This window comes from Phacochoerus africanus, chromosome 10 (assembly GCF_016906955.1).
Source record: "Phacochoerus africanus isolate WHEZ1 chromosome 10, ROS_Pafr_v1, whole genome shotgun sequence".
Classification (NCBI taxonomy): domain Eukaryota; kingdom Metazoa; phylum Chordata; class Mammalia; order Artiodactyla; family Suidae; genus Phacochoerus; species Phacochoerus africanus.
The window spans coordinates 72,422,226-72,445,046 of record NC_062553.1 but is presented as its reverse complement, the minus strand read 5'-3'; the positions used below and the strand labels follow the sequence as shown (position 1 = coordinate 72,445,046).

General features: G+C 47.7%; 1 non-coding gene and 1 pseudogene across 1 annotated transcript; one reads left to right on the top strand and one right to left on the bottom strand.

Annotated features, from left to right (window-relative positions):
• Positions 1-8,189: 8,189 nt before the first annotated feature.
• On the bottom strand, positions 8,190-8,353 carry LOC125110431 (U1 spliceosomal RNA). Its single transcript, XR_007130615.1, has one exon. It is a non-coding gene; the product is annotated as a U1 spliceosomal RNA (small nuclear RNA).
• A 10,705-nt stretch (positions 8,354-19,058) lies between these two features.
• LOC125137444 (ankyrin repeat domain-containing protein SOWAHB-like) lies at positions 19,059-21,909 on the top strand (annotated as a pseudogene).
• The last annotated feature ends 912 nt before the right edge of the window (positions 21,910-22,821 follow it).

Here is a 22,821-nt window from a genome sequence, read left to right as displayed (position 1 = left end):
GTATTGTAAAGTTCAGTTTAACTCTAAGAATGTCAACAATTTTATCTGTCACTTTAAGAAGTGCCTCCAAAGAACACAGTTGCTCCTTCTGTCTGTACTTAAGATTTTGGACTAAATACTGATCTGTAGTGTTCTCAGACTTCTTAGGTAATAGCCTGCTTAGCCAATGACCCACTTACCTTCCCCAGTGCTCTCCAGCAAATCTCCAATACCAGATGGGTGCCCAAAAGTTCCACTCAAACCTGACACTAGTCAGATCCCCCTACTTCCCCCAATGATGGGTTTAGTCCAAAAGGTTACCTCCACTCCAGACTCCAGCTACAAATCCAGGGGGCCATTCACACTTCTGAATGGACCAGCTTGACTACAAATCTGAGGGTTCCTATGATCTATGTTCAGGCTTGATAATTCAACAGAATGGCTTACAGAACTCAGGAAAATGCTACACTTGCAATTGCTATTTTATTATAAAGGATGCAACCCAGAAAGAGCCAAATGGACCAGACACATAAGGCAAGGTCTGGAGTGGATGAGGCCTGGGGGTTGTGACCCTCCAGGTATCTCGATAAATATACCAACCAGGAAATTCTCTGAACCTCCTTAGACTTTTTATCAAGGTTTCATTATACAGGCATGATTGATGAATCATTGGCCATGTGACTGGACTCAATCTCCCCATATTATTAGCAGTCACTCCCCACTTTACCTCCCCCAGCCACCAGTAATCTACTTTCTGTGTCTATGGCTTTGCCCATCATGCTCATTTCATATAAATTGAATCATACAATACATGGTATGTGTGATTGGCCTCTTTCACCTAGCACAATATCCTCCCTTTCACCCATGTTCCAGCATATATCAGTAAGTCATTTCTTTTTATTGCCAAATAATATTCCATTGCATAGACTACATTTTGTTTATCCATTCCGCAGTTGGTGGACACTTAGGCTGTTTCCACTTTTGGCTGCTGTGAACGTTCATGTACAAACATTTATGTGACATATGTTTTCATTTCTCCTGGATCTATACCTAGGAGTAGACTTGCTTTGGCAGATGATATCTCTATATCCAGTCTCTCAAAGACTTGCCCGATTGTTTTCCAAAGCAGCAGCAGCAGCACCATTTTACAGTCTCACCAGTCATGTATGAAGCTCCCTGAATCTTGCATCCCCACCCATGAAGAAATTAAAATTCTTGCCCTAAGTCCAATTTTTTAAAACCTGGGAAAAGATCTTATGTGGCCTGGCCTGGGTCAGATGCTGACCCATTTTCTCACCTCTGTTGTTATAAAAAGGATCATATAAGTGTTCCCATTGTGGCTCAGCAGTAATGAAACTGACTGAATCCACGAGGACGTGGGTTCAATCCCTGGCCTTGCTCAGTGGGTTAAGGATCTGGCATTGCCGTGAGCTGTGGTTTAGGTCGCAGATGTGGCTTGGATCCCGTTGCTGAGTCTGTGGTGTAGGCCAGCAGCTATAGATCTGATTTGACCCCTAGCCTGGGAACTTCCACATGCCGTGGGTGCGGCCCTAAAAAGACAAAACAAATAAACAAACAAACTCACTCTTTCTTTTTCAGTTGGGAACATGCCCCTTAAAATAGAGATTCTGTTTGCCCGTCTGCCTTTGGAGCTGGACATGACATGTGATCAAGTTCTAGGCAATGGGATGGAAGCAGAAGTGGTGTGTGTGACTTCTGAGAAGTGTCCTTGGAGAAAGGGGCTGTGCCCTCTCTTTGCTGCTCTTCCTTCCTGTTTAGCTGGGATGGATGAGGATATGATGGCCAGGCCTGGAACAGCTAGCCAGGCCCTGGAGTACAAATCCCATTCTGAGAAACGGTGGAACAAGATGGGAGGAATATGGTCAGCAGAGACTGTCACACCCCTCTGGGCTGCCCTTGGCACTATGGGAAGAAATAAACTTCTATCTGAGTAAGTCACTGGTTCCTGTCATCCTTGGCCAAACCAAATCCTAACTAAAATATAACCATGTTTGGCGTGCCGGACACTTTCTCCATGTACCAAATATCATTCTGTGAAAACACTTTACATGTGGAGTTCCTGTTGTGGCACAGTGGTTAACGAATCTGACTTTGAACCATGAGGTTGCAGGTTTGATCCCTGGCCTTGCTCAGTGGGTTAAGGATCTGGTGTTGCCGTGAGCTGTGGTGTAGGTTGCAGATGCAGCTCGGATCCTGCGTTGCTGTGGCTCTGGCGTAGGCCAGCAACAAAAGTTCTGATTTGACCCCTAGCCTGGGAACCTCCATATGCTGAGGGAGTAGCCCTAGAAAAGGTAAAAGACCAAAAAAAAAAAAAGAGAGAGAGAGAAAGAAAGAAAGAAAGAAAGAAAACACTTTGAGGTGGGAAAACTGAGGCTCAGAAAGATGAAATAAACTGCCCAAGTTCATTACAAATTATGCATGGAAGACACTGCCTCCAGAGCCCATGTCTGAAACTATCTCTCTGAGAAGACACCAAAATATTAATGAAACCCAGAATAAATTGATAAGGCAAAAAACCTAAAATAACAATAATATATAATTAATAAGCAGGAGGAACTATAATCAGAACCTCAGATACCTCAAAATAATAGCGATGAGCCACGGTAAGAAATCGGCCCTCTGAATCTTTGGGGAAATCCAAGCATATGTGCATTCGCCAGGCATTTTTGTGGCTGCCAGACTTTTGGGCAGAGAGCTAAATTAGAATCCTTAACACTTTTAAGATATGTGCCAATTTATAGTTTATAAATATCAAATTTTAATAACTCATTTAGTAGATTACTAAGCAGCCCTTAGCTGCAAGCAAAAATGAAAATCTGTGGAATTACACATCCTTCACGTGACGAATGAAGAGTGTGCATTTGTTAAATTTGCACTCTGCTACGAGGATCTACAGACCATATCTTGAGAATCATTCTTATAAAATACTATATGTGAAATTAAAGCTCTTGCTTTAAATTTGCAGCCCACTGTTTCTTTTTTCTTTTTTAATTTTTAAAAAGTTTTTAAGGTTTTTTTTTTTTTTTTTGGCTGCCCCATGGTATATAGAGTTCCCTGGCCAAGGATCCGATCCAAGCCACAGTTGCAACCTAAGCCACAGCTGTGGCAATGTTGGATCCCTAACCCACAGTTCCAGGTTGGGGATCGAACCTGCATCCCAGCGCTCCCAAGATGCCACCAATCCCATTGCACCACCGTGGGAACTCCAAACACTTTTTCAGCTTTTTAAAAAACAGTAATTATTATTATTATTATTTGGCTACACCCATGGCATGCAGAAGTTCCCAGGCCAAGGACTGAACTGGCTGCACTGTAGTGACCCGAGCTACAGCAGTGATGCACTCGATCCTTAGCCCACTGTACCACCAGAGAACTCCTGTTTCTTGTTTCTTTATATCTCATATTGTCTCATGCTTTCTATACCTCTCAAACTGGTTTGAGATTTAGAACACTGAATTTTCTGAGATGATTAAATTCAATTAACACTTGCAACACCCACTACTTGCAATTGAATGGCACTGGGAATAAGATGAGGACTAAGAATGATCCTTAACCTCTGGAAACTCACAATCCACTAGGGAAGACAAGAAAGAATAAGACAACAATAACCCAAGCGAGATGGACCAAAATAGAGGGATATTCTCTGGGAAGAGAGAGAAAAGAGATTATTTGTGCCTCTGGATATTGGGGAAGACTTGAACAATCCTTAGGATTCTGCCAAATCAAGAAGAGAGAAACCAGACTGAGAAAAAAACAATTCAGATCTTCCGTTGTGGCTCAGCCGGTTACAAACTCGACTAGCATCCATGAGGACGTGGGTTCAATCCCTGGCCTCGATCAGTGGGTTAAGGATCCAGGGTTAATGTGGCTGTGGTGTAGGCTGGCAGCTGCAGCTCTGTTCAACCCCTAGCCTGGGAACTTCCAATACTACTCTACTAATGTACATTGTAAAAATAAACATAAATAGAACTTAGGTGGAAAAATAGGCAAGGATAAAGGTACCACCAGTAGTGAACATGGTAAAATTAGATTAAAATTGGGGAGAACTAAAAGCTCATTAATTTGTTTTCTTTGTAATAGTTAACAGTATGGGACTGAGCAATTTATTTATAATTAACTGGGTGCTTAATTTTTTCCAGAAGAGAGATATTAGGAAAAGCTGTGAGAGCAAAGAAAAGCATGGTACTTGGGAATTTTAATGACTTACCCCTCCATAAATACAAAAATTACAGTCACCTCATTCAGACTCTGCTTATACCTCTCACAGCACCCTCTGCACCCCCTGCAAAAGATATTGCTGGAATTCCCATCATAGCTCAGCAGAAAACAAAACCTGACAAGCATCCATGAGGATGTGGGTTTGATCCCTGGCCTCGATCAGTGAATTAAGGATCCAGCACTGCTGTGAGCTGTGGTGTAGGTGGCAGACATGGCTTGGATCCCGCGTTGCTGTGGCTGTGGTGTAGGCTGGCAGCTACAGCTCTGATTTGACCCCTAGCCTGGGAATCTCCATATGCCATGGGCGTGGCCCTAAAAAGACTAATAATAATAATAATAACAATGATAAAATAAAAATAGAAAAGATATTGCGAATCATCATAGTTTTTAGACTATTATCGGCTAATATCGCACATCCTAGTATATATTTAAGAATAAGCTTATCATTAAAGATGGAGAATGTAAGAGTTTCTGTTGTGACTCAGTGGAAATGAATATGACTAGCATCCATGAGGACACTGGTTTGATCCCTGGCCTTGCTCAGTGGGTTAAGGATCTGGTGTTGCCATGAGCTGTGGTGTAGGCCAGTAGCTGTAGCTCCGATATGCCCCCTACCTTGGGAACCTCCATATGCCATGGGTGCAGCCCTAAAAAAGAAAAAAAGAAAAAAAAAAAAGATGGAGAACGTAAATCTCTATTTCAAATATTCTTTTTTTTTAATTTTTATTTTTTGTCTTTTTGCCTTTTCTAGGGCTGCTCCCATGGCATATGGAGGTTCCTAGGCTAGGGGTCGAATCGGAGCTTCAGCTGTCAGCCTACACCAGAGCCACAGCAACTTGGGATCTGAGCCTCGTGTGCAACCTACACCACAGCTCACGGCAATAGCCACTGGCCTACACCACAGCAACATGGGATCCGAGCCGCGTCTGTGAACTAACCACAGCTCATGGCAACACTGGATCCTTAACCCACTGAGCAAGGCCAGGGATGGAACCTGCAATCTCATGGTTCCTAGTCGGATTTGTTAACCACTGCGCCACGACGGGAACTCCCAAATATTCTTTATCATAATTTAAAATCTGGGAGCCAATTCCTGTCACATGTGGTTAGATGGTTATTCTTTTATGTCTAATGTTGCTGAAGTCTCATTCTAGCTGTAGCCCCAGTCCCCTGGGCTTGCAAAATTATTTCCTTGGCTTAAAGTTTAGTATTATCTTTATTCAGAAATTCTTGTGAGAATTACTTAAAAATTATTTTCCTTCTTAGGGAAGATTAACTTGAAAGTAGATAAATATAATCTGGAGTCTACTCAACAGGTATAGAGCGATAGCAATAAAGTTACAGTATTTCCTGAAAGCCAATAGCAAAGATGCTCTCCAGTTGCAGTTTCTTGTCTAGGGTACTCCCTTACTGCCCATGACGTGAGGTAGCCCAAGTAAGAAAACCCAGGTCCAGCTGTATAGGTGTGGGGCATCTCCTTCACTACATGCATATGTGTATGAAAGTATATGCATATATGAATATGTATATGTATATATATGATATGTATATGAATGCAATGAGCACAGGACCAGACACATAGGCATTCCATACATATGTGTTGAGTGAAGAAATAGGGAAGAAAGGTAGATCTTTGCAGGTAGATCTTGAAGATCTTGACCTTAGAAGCAATGAAGAATCACTACAGTTGTTTATTAACAAGAAAGAGAATGATCAGACCTGGTTTTTAGACTTACAAAATGAGCAACAGAGCAGAGGATGGGCCGGAGTGGCAGAGGGAAGAGCAGAGGCAAGAAGACTGGTACAGGGGCTAGTGCTATAGTCCAGGTGAAAGATGCAAGAGTGTGAAATATGGCAGAGGCCAAGAGATGGGAAGAGATAAGGTTCAGGAGATGGCATTGACAGCACTTGATTGGCTGTGGGTGAAGAAAGTGTTTGGGAATGCATGTGAGCTCAGTTTCACAGGAAGAGTGACTTTAGGGAAAAGAGGATGAGGGCTGGTCTGGACATGCTGAATTTGAGCCTAGAGAGACCCAGCAAGAAGCTGGGTATGTACCCTTAGAGCTCAGGAGGAGGTCCCGGGGGGAGCTCTCCATTTTTAGAGGTAATAATTAAAACAATATTTGATGAGGTTTCTCCCAAGGGGAAGATATATTTGAAAGAAGGGCCCATTCTATCAATTCTCAGCTTTAAAACTTTTGGCCAGGAGCTCCCTGGTGGCTCAGCAGGTTAAGGATCTGGCATTGTCACTGATGACGTGGCGCTGGTTACTACCGTGATTTGGGTTCGATCTCTGGCCCAGGAACTTCCACATGCCCTGGGCATGGCCAAAATAATAATAATAATAATAATGATAATGATAAAATAACACTGCTGGCCGCCTGTGATCTAAAAGAGAGAATGGAACTGTCTTAATGTCAAAACCCTGCCCAGTCTAGTATCAGGCTTCCTCTTGCTCAGTCATTTATTCAACTCATCAGCCTTCATAGACAGCCCGGATGTGCCACAGTGTGTATTGAGGACAGAGAGAATAAATCTTGGTTTCTGTCTTGGGGGCAGGTCTACCAGGGAAGAGAGACAATTAGCTTTCAGTAAAAATAGGATCAAAATAGGGATGATTGTCTAGGGTGGTAGCAAGTATTAAGTGTGTTCATACACATAAAGCCCTTAAAACAGCGCTGGATATGCGATAGCTATTGTTACTATGGGAGAGGCAGTACTGGCTGGGGCGTGACTCCTTTGATTGGGTGACCAATGAGCTGAATCTTGAAGGAAAAGTAAGTTAGCCAGAATAAAGGGAGAAGGGGGGGGGTTGGAGAGACATTCCTGATCTTCTTCCTGTTCCCTTAAGTAGTGGGTGGAACAGTGGCCGCCCAAAATATACAACCAAGTCCAAATCTCTGAAACCTTCGGATGTTACCTTATTTGTAAAAAGGTGACGATCTGCAAATGTAATTAAATTAAGGTTCTTATGATCAGATCATCCAGGATTATTGGAAGGGAACCTAAATCCACTGACAAATGTCCTTGTAAGAGTCGGAAGAGGAGAGGCACAGAGAAGAGAGAGGGCCACAGGGAGATGGAGCCAGAGAAGGGAGTGATACGGCCACACGCCAAAGCAGCCAAGGAATGAAGACATTCTGAGGAGCTGGAAGAGGGAAAAGGATGCTCTCCTAGAATCTTCAGAGGGAATGTGTCCCTTCTGTGGTCTCACCTCCTGAAATGTGAGGAGTAATCTCTGAGAGGAACTCCCCCGCACCCCATTTGTGATAATGTATTACAGCAGCCCCAGGAAACCAACAGGGCTTGTTTTCCAAATCTGGTCCTCTCCACAACTAATTATTTTATTTTTATTTTATTTGGCCACACCCACAGCATGTGGAAGTTCCCGGACCAGGAATCAAGCCCATACCACAGCAATGACCCGGGCTGCTGTAGTGATAATGCTGGATCCTTAACCCGCTGCATCACAAGAGAACTCCACAATGAATTCTTTGCTGGTGGTGAATAGGACACAATCTTGGCTCTCATGGAGTCTGTGTTCCAGGTGAGGGGACGATGTAACAATGAACAAATACAAAATTATTCTTTTTTCTTTTCTTTCTTCTTCTTCTTTTTTTTTTTTTTTTTTTTTTTGGTCCTATTAGGGCTGCACTGGTGGCATATGGAGGTTCCCAGGCTAGGGGTCTAATCAGAGCTGTTGCCATCAGCCTACGCCACAGCCAGAGCAACTCGGGATCCGAGCCGCGCCTGCAAAATACACCACAACTCACGGCAACGCCTGATCCTCAACCCACTGAGCGAGGCCAGGGATTGAACCCACAACCTCATGGTTCCTAGGCGGATTCATTCCGATGCACCACAGTGGGAACTCCCAAAAGTATTCTTAATAGTGGCACGTTAGATGCTATGAAAGCCAAGCTCCAAAACTGTCCATCCAATCACCCACTTGGCATCTCTACTTTTTTTTTTAGGGGAAAGCTCGCACACAGTCCCCCGCTACTACAAATTATGCAGTCAAGTTTCCCACATTTGGGGAAATCGCAGGAGTCAGAACACCCGGAGTGCAATGGGAGAGCCTCACCCTGGGAAAACCACCTTCATCATCAAGGTATCTTCCCTGCCAGGTAAGTATCTGGCGTCTCTCCTTAAATGTCTAGTGGGCATCTCAGACTTAACTTGCCCCAGACAGTAGTGCCTGGAGGTGCCTGGAAGTGGCAGCTGATTTATCCCCATGGGGAGGAATGGCCTCTGGGAGGAGGTGGCCCACGCAGGAAAGCAGAGGGTGGGCTAAGGCAGCAAAGGAGCAAAGCAAAGGAGGGTGCTTCAGAGCAAGGTGCTGGTTTTGGTTTGGTTTGGTTTTAGGAAGGACAGCGGCCCTTGGGGATGAAGAGAGGAAGAGGATGAAGATACAGGGAGAGGGGAAGCAGCAGGAGTCAGGGTCCCGAGGAGGCAGAAGTGATGTGGGGCTACGTTGAGAAAGCAGAACAGGGCTCCGGGTCTTCAGAGGAAGACCGCAAGAATAGAGCGGGGGCTAAAGGATGCTGAGCCTAGACTCAGACTGTTGGGTTTGAATCCTGTCTCTGCAGCTTACCAGTTACAGAATAGCAGGAAATTACATTATTTGAATCTTAATATCCTCTACTATAAAATTAGGATACTAATAGTTTCTAGCTCATAGGAATTTGTTAGGAAAATTAAATATATTAATATGTATGAAGTACTGGGCTCCATGTCTGGCACAGAGCATATGCAATCGATGTCATCATTATGACGGAGATCACGAGCAGTAGTATCAAGTTTCGAATCAGACTGTGAGCACTGGAAGGTACTTCCAAATCATCTGGTCTACTCAGCTGTAAAAAAGAGGCAAATAATGCCATTTGCAGCAAGATAGATGGACCTAGAGATTATCGTACTAAGTGAAGTAAGTCAGACAGACAAAACTCATATGATATCACTTATATGTAGAATCTTAAATGGGGATAGAAATGAATTTATTTGCAGAACAGACTCATAGACTTTGAAAATAAACTTATGGTTACCAAAGGGACAGGTCGGGGGGGAGGGGATGGACTGGGGGTTTGGGTTTGGTATATGCACACTCTGGTATGTGGAATGATTGGCAGCAGGGACCCGCTCTACAGCACAGGGAACTCCACCCAATATTCTGAGATGATCTCTATGGGAAAAGAATCTGAAAAAGAACGGATGTGTGTACATGTGTAACTGAATCACTTTGTTGTCGAGCAGAAATTATCACCACGCTGTAAATCAACTATATTTCAATAAACCTTTTTTAAAAAAGAAACAAAAGCATCAGCTGGTCTCATTCCTTCACTGTACGAATGAAGAAACTGAGGCCCAGAGTTTGGTGTGTAAATTGGCCAAATTTAAAGACATGCAATGGGCAGCATCGAGACGAGTGTAACCACTGGAAAGTCTGCGCTTTTTCTAGGCATCACATACAGAATTGGGAATCCTAAGAATCCAGGGGGTAAATGAGTCTGGGAAAATAAACATCACTCAGGTAGAATGCAGAGAATGAGGAGAAAACGTGGAAAGAAGAGTTTGCAAGGGATGCTCAGAGCTGGGGAGGGAGGAAAGAGAAGAACTAGAAAAGAGTAAGGGGTTGTAGAAGCCGAAACAGAGATGGTCAGTGGAGTCAAATACTCCAGAGTTGAGGAAAGATTATGATTCTGTGCAAACGCTTGGTCAACTTGATTAGAGCATCGATTCCACAAGACACTAAGCTCCAGAGCATGGGTTTCCTGTGTGTAAAATCAGAACATGCAGGGAAAAGCTGCTGACTCCTTTAACAAATGTTAAGCCCTATCTTGTAAGGTTGGCAATGGAGGGAGACTTTCTAGCTGAGGAGGGGTCGGTGGATCTTACTCCAGACCTTGAAATTAAACTTTCTTTTGGGGTGACTCACATTAATGCCTGCAGCAGCCACAAGCAGCTGCAGGGGGACTTAGGGGGACAGAATAAGATCATCCAGTTCCTATCATGGCCCCGGTAGGGCTGAGACAGATTATAGCATTCAAGCAAGACACTACAAATGTTGGCGCCCTAATGCTGGCGCTGGTTGTGAACCTCTTTTCCGCTTTCTAGTTTCCCTCTATAGAGAAATTTATCTAATCCCATAACTTTCAAAAACAATCTCAAGGCCCAAGACTCTCACATTTATATCTCAGCCCTGATTCCACCCCGGAGCAGTTGGCTACTCTAGATCATTACTGAGATGTCTAAAGGCCATGATGCCAAACTTAACCTTTCCAAAGGGAACACTTGCCTTCCAAGCCCCAGGCCAAGCCTTACCTTCAAAGTCCCAATCTCAGGAAATTTATATTCAATCCACCAGCACGTTCACTAGGTTCCACCTCCAGAATATTTTCCAAATTTCAACCCTTCTCTGCACCCTGTCCTTGGCTATTTTCAAGTTACCACCATGTCTTGCATGGGCCTCTGGGGTCATCTCTCAAGTTGGCCCTTTCTGTTTCTACTTTGGCATCCCCTTCGCACAGCAGCTGGATATTCTGTTATATAGAAACCACATGCTTCCCATGAGATTGTGGGTTCGATTCCTGGCCTTGCTCAGCGGGTTAAGGATCCGGCATTGCCGTGAGCTATGGTGTAGGTTGCAGACACAGCTCGGATCCTGCGTTGCTGTGGCTCTGGCGCAGGGCCGGCAGCTACAGCTCCGCTTGGACCCCTAGCCTGGGAACCTCCATATGCCGAGGGTAGTGGCCCTAGAAAAGGCAAAAAGACAAAAAAAAAAGAAATCACATGCTTCCCTCTTAATTATAAACCACCAAAAGTTTCCCATCACACCAATCAGACAAAAACCCAAACCCCATCAGGTCTTACAAGATCCAAATGCTGCTCACTGTTTTGCTTTTTCTCACTTCACCTTCCCTCTCTCACTGTGCTCCAACTTAGCCATTGTTTGTTTTGTTGTTGTTGTTGCTGCTTCTATTTCTCAAATACACTGCATTCATTTTTTTTCCTTTTTCTTTTTAAAATACATACAATTTTTATTTGTCAATTATACCTCCAAAAAGCTGGGAGGAAAATATCGTATGTATGTTCAGGTAACTCCTCCCAATAAAAGAAAAAACAGGAGTTCCTGTCGTGGCGCAGTGGTTAACGAATCCGACTAGGAACCATGAGGTTGCGGGTTCGGTCCCTGCCCTTGCCTCAGTGGGTTAACGATCCGGCGTTGCCGTGAGCTGTGGTGTAGGTTGCAGACACGGCTCGGATCCCGCGTTGCTGTGGCTCTGGCGCAGGCCGGCAGCTACAGCTCCGCTTGGACCCCTAGCCTGGGAACCTCCATATGCCGCGGGAGCGGCCCAAGAAATAGCAGCAACAACAACAACAACAATAACAACAAAAGACAAAAAAAAAAACACAATCTCTTTTCTTGTTAGGAGTATACTTGATAATAAAGCATAAACAAGTATAATATTTTCCTTTTTTTTTTTTGTCTTTTTTAGGGCCGTACCCAAAGCATATGCAGGTTCCCAGGCTAGGGGTCAAATCAGACCTATAGTTGCCAGCCTACACCACAGCCACAGCAATGCGGGATCTGAGCCTCATCTGTGACCCACACCTCAGCTCATGGCAACACCGGATCCTTAACCCACTGAGCCAGGCCAGGGATCGAACCCGCATCCCCATGGATGCTAGCTAGGTTTGTTAACCACGGAGCCATGATAGGAACTTCCATTGTTTCCTTTTTTGAAAAGAATTTTGTGAAATAAACTGATCAGAAATTTTTGGGTCTGTATGACCTAAATCCATAGTAGTTCTACAAACAACTAGCATATTTGTGTATGAAGTGATATGCTTGAATCACCCAAACTATCACTAAAAACGAGTGAACTTCAATCATGTGTTAGAAAAGAAAATGAGTTCTTGCTGTGGCTCAGTGGTAACGAAACTGACTAGTATCCATGAGGATGAGGGTTGGATCCCTGGCCTTGCTCAGTGGGTTAAGGATCCAGTGTTGCTGTGACTGTGGTTAGACCGGCAGCTACAGCTCTGATTCAACCCCCAGCCCGGGAACATCCATATGCTGTGGGCATGGCCTTTAAAAAGCAAAAAAAAAAAAAAAAGAGAAAAGAAAAAAATGAATGATCTTTTTATGCTCTCTTGGGTGATATTTTGATGAGATCATCAAAGAGGTACTCTGAAAAACAGAAAAAGTTGTCACGGGAGTTATTAGGCAATTAGCTTATAAACATTACGTCAGTTTTTATGGAGTTTGTGGCACTATGCTAGCTTTCTAAAACATCGCACTCATTTCTGGTGTAACATTAGCTATTCCCTCTGTCTGGAATACTATCCCCATCCTGCTCCCATCTCCCCCAGCTTCTCCTCCGCATCCCTGAGGTCTCCGTTTACTGAAATCTTCTAAGAGAAACCTCTGCCCATCTTTCCAGTCAGTCACTCTCAGATCAGCTGGCTTTTGTATCTGATCACTTACTTATATGGCAATATTTTCTTGTTTATTTTCATGTTTATTGTAGGTACAAGTTTGGTGAAAGAGGTTTTGTCTGTTTGGTTTATCACCTGTGTTCCCAGCCCCAGAAAAGTGCAGACATGGTAGACCCTCAATAAATACTGACAGATAAATAAATGACTAAAGGCTCAGGACAGAAGAAGGGAAATGAAAGCAGAGGGCTCAATATCACTAGATTATCTAGCGTGTAAATGAGAGCCCTAGACCTCAGTTTGTAGTCCAGCATAAAAACGCTTTCCCTTTGCTGCTTGAGAGAGCCCTGGGGAATGACTTGTGGAAATCTGAACCTGAGAGAGAGGAGAGGGAGGAGAAGGAGGGGGGAGAAGTGGAGGGGGAAAGAGGAGGAGAGGGGGGAGGAGGGGAAGGAGGGGGAGGGGAAAAGAAGGGGCGGGAAAGAAGGGGGCGGGGAAAGAAGGGGGCGGGGAGAGGTGGGGGAGGGCAGAGGATGGGGGGGAAGGAAGAAGGGGGAGGGTAGAGACGAGGGAGAAAGAGGGAGGGTGTTCCAGCATCCTGGTTTTCTTTCCTGCATTTTCCCCTTCTTCTTCTTCTTTTAAAAATAGCTGCACCTGTGGCATTACAGGCTAGGGATCAAAACAGAGCTTGCCAAAGCAGCACCGGATCCATAACGCACTGAGAGAGGCCAGGGATGGAATGTACATCTTCACAGACACAATGTCAGGTTCTTAATCTGCTGAGCCACAATGGGAACTCCTTTCCTGTCTTTCTGTGGTGCACCTTAGCTCTGGCTTCACCAGGGAGCTGTCTTCCTACCTGGAGGGTTGACATTGGGCAGGTCCACTTTTTTGGATGGGATTCCACTCTACCCCATAGCAGAGGTTTGGACTGAAGGCAAAGAATAGGCCCAGCAGCATACATCCTACAGGAGTTCTGGCTGTGGTAACGAACCCAGCTAGTAACCATAAGGATGCAGTTGGATCACTGGCCTCGCTCAGTGGGTTAAGGATCCGGCGTTGCCGTGAGCTGTGGTGTAGGTCGCAGATGCCGCTCAGATCCAAGTTGCTGTGGCTGTGGTGTAGGCTGGCAGCTGCACCTCTGATTCAACCCCTAGCCTGGGGAACTTCTATATGCCACAGGTGTGGCCCGAAAAAGACAAAAAAAAAAGAAAAAAAAGAAAAAGAAATCCTACAAAACAAACCTACATATTAATAGCAAGGAGAGCTACTTCCTGCAAGACAATGACCCTCTGTTCTACACGCTTCCCTTACTTGTTCTGAGGATCAGATAAGGCGAGTCATCAGGAATGCGTCATGCAGCGTTAGTCACTATATCACACTGTTTGCTGGTGTATCTGTTGATGAGGAGCAGAGCGAGTGCTCCTGGCAAAATGCCATCTGGGTTACTCATACCGCAGACTAAAGCCTTACGTAAATGATTCACAGTGTCCTCTCCCTCCCAGGTGATGCCAGTATCCTCCGTCAGGCTCACCAACACCCCGTCTCACAGTTCCATGACGTTATCTCTTCCAGTGCCTGTCACTTCCACGATGGGTGGCCACGCTCTGAATTGTGTCATCACCTCCAAACGATCCCATCCGGCTTTGGAAACCCTTCAGCCCCAAGGCTTGAGAATATCTCAGGTCCTGCTTACAGTCACCTAAACTCCTAGCTCCAAATTCACTTACTGCTTTTGTACCTGCTTTTCAACTCCCCAGGACGTCTGCTAAACCTTTTCTTCTGATCTCTTAGCCTCCTCAAGAGGGAAATCGCCATGTGGCTTCTTTCTGTCCTCAAAGGGAAAAAGCGGCTCTGCCGTCCCCTCCAGGGAATCTCACCACCTGAACTCTGGACTCCAGCCCCCACCCCCATGCCCTGTCTCATAATTATTTACCCTCTCCTCTAGGTTTTCCAATTCACTTATCCTTTCTGGGCTTTTTTCCTTCAGCACAGAGACGTGATCATTTCTCTTCTAACAACCCCCGCCCAAATCAGATGACAAGATCTGATAGTCTCCTGACCTGGAATTCTCTTTCTCTTCTTTCATGCTCAAGTCTTCTCACCCTACTCTAACCCCACTCACTCCTCAACCCTCTGTAACCTGCCATCTGTCCCCACCATGCTTCTGAAACTGCTCCAGACCTGGCTCCAGGGATCTAACAGGCTCTGGTTCACATTTCGCTTCTTAGCTAACTTGGCATCAACTCTAGAAAGCTTCCCTCTGTGCTTCTGTGCTACTATGCACAGGGGTGTTCTCTCTCCCTGTAGCCACTTCTAAATCTCCTAATGGGTCTCTTTTCCTTTTTCTCTTTGGTAAAAGTGGATTCACTCTCTACCCCCATTCCTTCCCACCACCAGCATATCTCTTTCTAAGCAATTTTATCGTCAGTGGTGGCTTAAAGGAACATTCATATAAACTAAGGTCATACATTCTTGGAGCCTCCAACCTATATGGTCAACTGGCTTCTAGACATTCCTGTTGTTATGGCCTGCAGGCCCCTCAAACTCACCCGCGTTCCATACTCAAGTGATCATCTTTCCTAGTTCCCAAACTGACTCTTCGTTCTATATTTACTTATCCTTGAATATGGCAAGGACCACTTGGCCAGCGACTCAGGCCAAAGGCACGAGAGAAGTCCAGCTTGTTCCTCACCTCCAGACTCCTCTGGCTCCAAATCCCCCTGACTTGGCCCCCTCTCTCTCCAATCCATCCACTTGCCTCCTTTTCTCTGACTCTGCTGGACTTTTTTGGCTCCCGTTTTTCTGGATCATCTCAGTAATTTCTGGGCTCTTCTTCCTGCTGGCCTTCCTCTCCTTCCTCCAACCTAAAGATTCGATATTTTTTCTTGTCACTGTTATCCACTTATGTCTTTTTTTCCTTTATTGTCTTTTTCAAACTAAGAAGGAATATACTCTTAGTGTAAAACAGCCAATCGTTTATAAGGCTGTAAAGAAAAAGTTAAATTTACCCCGATCCAGACCTCAAACCTTACTCCCAAATGCATGCTTTTCCTAAAAATAGGATTTTATTGAACAGGATGTATTGCTTCTACTTTAAGAGGCACCCCCCCCCCATATTTTAAGATCTCTGAAATCAACTGTATCATATAATCAATGGTGTCTTAGATTTGGTTAAATAAATTTATTGTTCTGCAATGTGCTATTTTTATTTGTTAATATGGGTCATGCTCCAAACCAGCTCTTTCCTCTGGGGTGATCTTTCTAAAGTACAAAGTTAGTCAGGTCATTGCCCTCCTGCCCAAAATTCTTCAAAGTCTCCCCTGCCACCCCCACCTCCATCCCCTTCATCTTCTGACTCCCTCCTACTTCAGCAAGTCTTATTTCCAGCACATCCACACACATTCTCTTCCATAAAGCGTATTTGTACTTAGTTCCCCAAATATGCTCTGCTGAGCCAGTTCTTGGTGCTTTTGCACCGAAGTTTCCTTGGCCTCTTCATCACCTCTTCTTCTCCAAATTGCCTCTTATTGGAAAATTGTCCTGATCCCCTGCAGCTGAGCCTGGGGCCTGCCTTATGTGCTGCCTCTCCATTTCTCTAGCATCTGGCGCACGTCTTTGTTAAATCACTTAACATACAGGTTGAAGCCATGTCTCTTATTTATTCCTCCCAATAAGTAGTGAGTTCTTGAACATGTGTTCTTTTTTTTTTTTAGGCTAGGTGTGGAATCAGAGCTGCAGCCATTGGCCCACACCACAGCCACAGCAACGTGGGATCTGAGCAGGGTCTGCAGCCCATACCACAGCTCACAGCAACGCCGGATCCTCAACCCATTGAATGAAGCCAGGGATCGAACCCTCATAGATCTCAGTCGGGTTCGTTAACCACTGAGCCACGAAGGGAACTCCAGGGCATTCATTCTTTTTTTTTTTTTTTTTTGGTCTTTTTAGGGCCTCACCCATGGCATACAGAGGTTCCCAGGCTAGGGGTTGAATCAGAGCTGCAGCCTCTGGCCTACACCACAGCCAGAGCAATGCCAGATCCGAGCCACGTCTGTGACCTACACCACAGCTCACGGCAAAGCCGGATCCCTAACTCACTGAGTGAGGCCAGGGATCAAACCTGGAACCTCATGGTTCATAGTTGGATTCGTTTCCCCTGCGCCACGACAGGAACTCCAGAGCATGCATTCTTTATACTCATTTTCAGCAGTGCCAGGGCAATATAGGTGTCCTATAAATATTTCTGGAAATAAACGAACTCTATATGAGAGAAGCAGAAAAATGTTCCTTAAGATAAGGTGAGGAGCATCCCAATTATCTCTCACCTTAACCTGGGAAGAGAGAGAAAAAGAAGGTCTGGATGCCAACCCCCCTGGGTACCCAGAAAGCTAAAGCAAGGGGTTATCTCCCCTTTTTCTACTTTCCACTCCTCCAGACCTACTAATTCCACCTTCCACTAAAGATAAGCTGATATCAACAACCGTGGCCTTAATGACCCCTTCCTGTCTTTCTAGTCCTAAGTGCTTCAAGTTCAAACACATCTTCACCTTCTCTTGTTGCAAAGTCCCTGATCTCATAACCAGATTTTTGAAAAGTACCAAAGGGACTTTTTTCCACTTGACACTCCACAGTGCCCACCTGAGCTGTCCATTGGGTCGCCCTCCTGCCCCAGGTGGGGACACACCTGGCAGCCCATCAAGATGCCACCAGGAAATAAACACAAAAGGACACTCGAGTTTTATATGAAACCTTCATTTTAATGACTCTCCTTAAGGCTCAAAGTTAATGTAGAGGCCTCAGTGGAAAACATTTACCACCACCTCCCTGTAAACCCAGTCTTGGGTTTGGATTCTAGAAAATGCCAAAGGTAGACAAAAATGTTTCCCAGTTCTTTCTGACCTAGATAATTTAAAACCAAGGATTCCAATTCATTCATGGAAAAGTACCAGAGTGCTGTTGGGGACATAAAACAAAGCTCAGCTAACGTGGTCTACATGGCAGTCAGTAAAACTGGCTTATGCTAACACATGTTGACAATTAAGGGGCCAAGATACTTTTAACACCACCACCCCTGACTTGGCCCAAAGGACAAGGAGTCATGAAACAATTGGAAGTAGCAAAGCTGAAGAAGGAAAAGGGGAAAGACAGGGGCAGTACATGAAGGGAGACTGGCCATGACAAGGCAGGAGAAAAGAGACACCTTGTAATTGGAAATGTAGCTGACCGAAGATTCCAAAAAATAAGCATATTTGCTGTCACAGTTGGGGCTGAAGATAAACAACCAGTCACAACTGAAAGAAATAGGAAGGCTTAAAAAAAAGAATGGGACAGGGCATGGAGCCAGACAGGTGAGTAGATAAAAGAAGAGTATTTTGGGCATGTAGATAGGACTGATAAAGACACAGGAAAAGAACAGAAGGAGTATTACGGGACAGGTGGGATCCACATGTGGACAAATAAAATGAAGGGGGAAAGCAGCTGTTAAGAAAAGTGCTGTGATTCCCCAGTCTGGAAGAAGCCAGTGTTTTGAAATTAGAGTTTTTCAAGCTCTAATCTACAACTGAACTTGGAATTAGGAAGTTCTCAGCCCCTCAGTGAGTCAAGCAGACTTTCTAAGGTGGGGAGCAAATCAAGCTAGCCTGTGATGCTTAACACCCTGAGCCTGTGTTGGAAACCTTACATTCGGAGGACAACTTCACACCACTTAATGCCAACACAAAAGAGACTGGACAAACCTCTACTGTGCACTAATTTTGGAGTAAATAAAAACAGAGCAACACTAAGCAACAAATACCATAACTCTCCAGACATAAGACTTGTTCATTTCCGCTGCTCCGGAATTCAACCATCATGGTGTTTCTGGCACCTTAACGTAACCTTCAGAGTGTTATTTCAGCACAGACTTCAACGGTGTATTTGAACCCTTAGGAGCCAGTGTCTGGAGGAGCCGCCCCAGCAGTATCTCCAGATCAAGATAGGTTTGTTTGGGATGCAACAGTTTCCTCAACCTCGGCACTGCCTCGGGGAATCTGAAATGACTACCCTACAGCGTTAATAAAGATACGTTTTGGAGAGACTGCAGGGTGCTGGCTAACGTGCTCCTTTTTCTCCACCCATCGACTTCAGCCACGACCTATGCAGTGCAAGGAGAGGCCAGGAACAGATCTTCTATTGTTTTCGTTTCCTACGTGGCGGAGACCCGAAGGAGCCGCGAGTCGCCTACCTGCTTTCATTCCCCGGGCGGGGAGCGGCTGCGTGGCCCACAGAGCTGTTGGTTGTTGGCTCGCGCTCGCCGCCGACCTCACCTTACAGCGCTCTCCCGGCTCGGACCAGCCTGACTCATCTGGGATGGGTGGCAGGGGTGGGGGAGACCTCGGAGGGCGGAGGGACGAGAGGAGGCGGGCCGGGCCCTTCCCCCAAAGCCGGGCAGGAGGCGTCGCCAGGGCGCAGGTGAAACCGACTCCGACCTATCCCTGCAACTTTCGCCGCCTGGGACTCGCTGCAAGAGGAGCGCGTCGCGCAGGGGCGGCCTGGGAGCCGCCCTCTCCCCCGGCCTGCGCGTGGGGATTCGGCCCCCCGCCCTCTCCCCGGGGGACCCGCAGCCCTCCTGGCACGTTCGGGGGCTGCAGGCAGGCCGCGGCTGATGGAGGAGCCTGGCGCCGCCCCGGGCGCAGGTGACACACGCCAGGCCAGGGTTTCGGCTGGCGGGGGAGACCTCAGCGAGAGCGAGACGCAGACACTCCGGGGCCAGGTGACCACAGGGCAGCTATGGCCCGAGAGTTGAGCCAGGAGGCACTACTGGACTTTCTGTGCCAGGCCGGGGGCCGAGTGACCAATGCCGCCTTGCTGAGCCACTTCAAGCACTTCCTCCGAGACCCGACGCGCCCCCCGGCCAGCACCAGCGCCGCCGCGAGCTTTTCAAGGGCTTTGTCAACTCGGTCGCCGCAGTGCGCCAGGACCCCGAACGGCACCAAGTACGTGGTGCTCAAGAGGAGGTACAGGGACCTTTTGGGGGAGGAGGGGCTGCAGCGACCCAGCGACCCGCCCGCGACCGCCGCCCCTGCAGGGGGAGCTGAGCCCAGCTCCCCACTCCCCGCCCGCCCGGGGGAGTCGCTGCCTCCGCAGCAGCCCGGCGGCGGCGGCGCGAGAAGGAGCCAGAGGAGGAGCCAGCAGGTGCCGCAGCCGCTGTTCCCGCTGCGGGGTGCAATGGATTCCCCGCCAGCGGCTCGGGGGAGGCGCCCCGAGGAGGCGGGGGGCGGAGGGGCAGCTCTGGCCCCAGGAGCGGGTGCCCGCGGCTGTGGCTGCGGCTGCCCAGGCCCGAGCGAGGTGCGCGGCGGCCGAGACGCAGGGCCGCTGCTGCTGGGAATGCCTCCAGAACGGCCTGGGGGGACTCCCAGGCCAGCCGCTGCCTGCCGCACTCCCTGACCCCGCCACTACCACTGTCACCGCCTGCGCCGGGGAGGAGACAGCGCAGGCTCCGCCAGCCCAGGACGACCGCCGGGCTCCCAGGCCGAAGCGGGAAGGTGCGCCCGCGGAGCCCCCGAATGTTGCCCGCCCGCGTCCCGTGCGCGTTCTACAAACCGTCGAGGCTGCCGAGAGCTGGGCTTTGTCCCTACTCTCCTGTCCTGCCCTCCTGCCCCCGGAGATCCTCCAGAGCTGGTGACTCGCGGCCCTCTGCTTTATTCAACCCTGCAGCAGCAGCAGCAGCGCACTCGAGAGTGGGTGGCGAGACACCCCCAGATACCTGAGGCCCGGGGACGAGGCCCCGTCCGAGCCTGGTCGGGCTCCCCGACGACTTCCCCCGGCTACCCCCGGAGCCAGGCCTCTGGGTCCCCGAATCTAAGTCAGCGCCACCCCGAACCCCCTCTTTTCCTCTCATTCTGTTTTGCCTGCTGGTTCGGAAAACTGGCCCGGGAATTCGCCACTGGCGGTCTTTCGGAGCATTCGTTGTCAGTTGTCCCTACAAGATCTGGAGGACTTCGTGGACCAGGAGAGCCACGGTAGTGAAGAGAGCCGCAGTGGCCCCAAAGAGTCCCCTGGGGGTTTCTGACGAAGGGCTGCATCTTGCCCCAGGAGCCCCAGATGGAAGAAGGCTCAGGAATACAGCTGGGGACCCCTCTCCAAAGAAAGGGCAGCCCCAGCTGGCAGCTCCCAGGGTCTAGGCAACACAGGGGATGGCCACACCTCTCAGCCCCTTCCTGTAGGAGCTGATGGCCTTGAAGGCCACCCGCAGCAGCCTTTGCCCTGGCCAGTCCCAGAATTAAGAAGGTCTCTAAGAAGGAGCTCCAGGCAGGGAAAGCCAGATTGTCCTCCTCTGATGAGGAGTGCCTGGAGGAAGATTTGCTGAAAAGGAGCCGGCGCCCACCCCGGTCCAGGAAGCCCTCCAAGGCAGGAGCAGTGTCCAGCCTAAGGGTGGATGCCGCTTTGACATCCAAACTTGTAGACATTAAGGCTGCCACGGAGCAGGGTCCTCCACACAGCCCATGGGCCCTCGGAGGGGAGAGGCCTGCAGCCTTCGTCCACCACAGATCTTCTGAGCACAAGTTCATCCTTGGTTCCCCTCGATGCCAGGGAGCATGAATGGATTGTGAAGCTTGCCAGTGGCAGCTTGGAATCAGGCGTTGACTTTGTTCTGGCAGGACCCCCAGCTAGCGCTGCACAAGACTTTCTGACTGGGTACACCGCCTTGCACTGGATAGCCAAACACGTGACCTCACGGCCCTTCAGGACCTGGTCTCAGGTGCACAGAAGGCAGGGATTGCTCTTGATGTAAATGTGAAGTCTGGCTGTGGGTATACCCCGCTGCACCTTGCAGCCATCCACGGCCACCAGGCAATCATCAGATTGCTAGTGCAAAGGTTGTCGTCTCGTGTGAATGTTCGGGACAGCAGTGGGAAGAAGCCTTGGCAGTATCTGACCAGTAATACCTCTGGGGAAATATGGCAGCTACTGGAAGCCCACGGGGCAAGCCCATTTTCCCCACCCAGCCCTTGGTTCGAGCTCTTCCCCCACCAGGAAGGCCAAGAGCCGGGAAATATCTAGAAGTGTCACCGAAAGAGTTCCTTTGCTGCACGGCTCAAAAGTCAGCACAACAAATGGAAGTTGGCCAACCAGTATGAGAAATTCCCCCACGCCAAGGGAAAGAGGAATACAGTGACTGAGGTGCCCCCCCCCCACACTCAGCATGGCCACCGCGCCCCTGTCTTTGAGCGATTCAGTGAGGAGATTCAAGGGCGATGGAAAAATTGCTGAGGACTTGGTCACTGAGATGGCCTGCCTAGTGTTTATCTCCCTGGATTCTGTGTCAGCACATCCTGGACCTCAGAAGTCATCCAAGCTTTCTGATGACTCAAGTCCTCGGGCCCATGAATGTAGACGAAGAACAGGTGCTTAAAACCCAGGCATTCTTTCTGTCCCTTGCCCACCGCAAGATCCAGGCCAGCAGGCCACACTCTGCTCCCAAGCAGCTCTCCCAGGCCTTGGCTAGAGAGGGAACAGATGTCTAAGAAGAAGAGGGCAATTTAAGGAACGAGGAAGCTCACATTCTCTCTCTGGCTAGGAGCTTTCTGGCTTCCATTCATTTGGAGAACATGAAATCTTGGCTGAGAGTGGAAAGCACCAGGTTTGAAATCAGATGACTCCACTACTCTCCCCCCTCCCCCTTTATTTTGCATTCAAATCTGTGAAATAAATTAGTACTGGGGAGTAGAACTTGATTTAAGAGCTTCCTCAGTGCCATCCTCAGATCTTCCTTTGGTGGCCGATGCAAGAAATCATTAGGGCCTCATTTCAGAGGAAGCATTAGGTAAGATCCAGTTATGACGGACATTCAGGCCCTGTTTTTGTTAAAAAAAAAAAAAAATCTAGGTGTTCCCGCTGTCGTGCAGCTGGTTAAGAGGCTGACTGCAGCTGCTCAGGTTGCTGCAGAGGCATGGGTTTGATCCCCTCCCAGGCAGTGGGTTCAGGGATCCCATAGGTCACAGCTGCAGCTCAGATTAGATCCCTGGCCTGGAACTTTCATGTGCCATACGTGGGGCCATTAAAAAAAAAAAAGTCAGCCTAAGGGGGCTTTTCCAAATGTAAACACTGTGTGGCTCATTTGCCTGTGACTGAAACCATCTTTCATGGAAACTCCCTGTGTAACAAACAGCAGAATTAGCATTT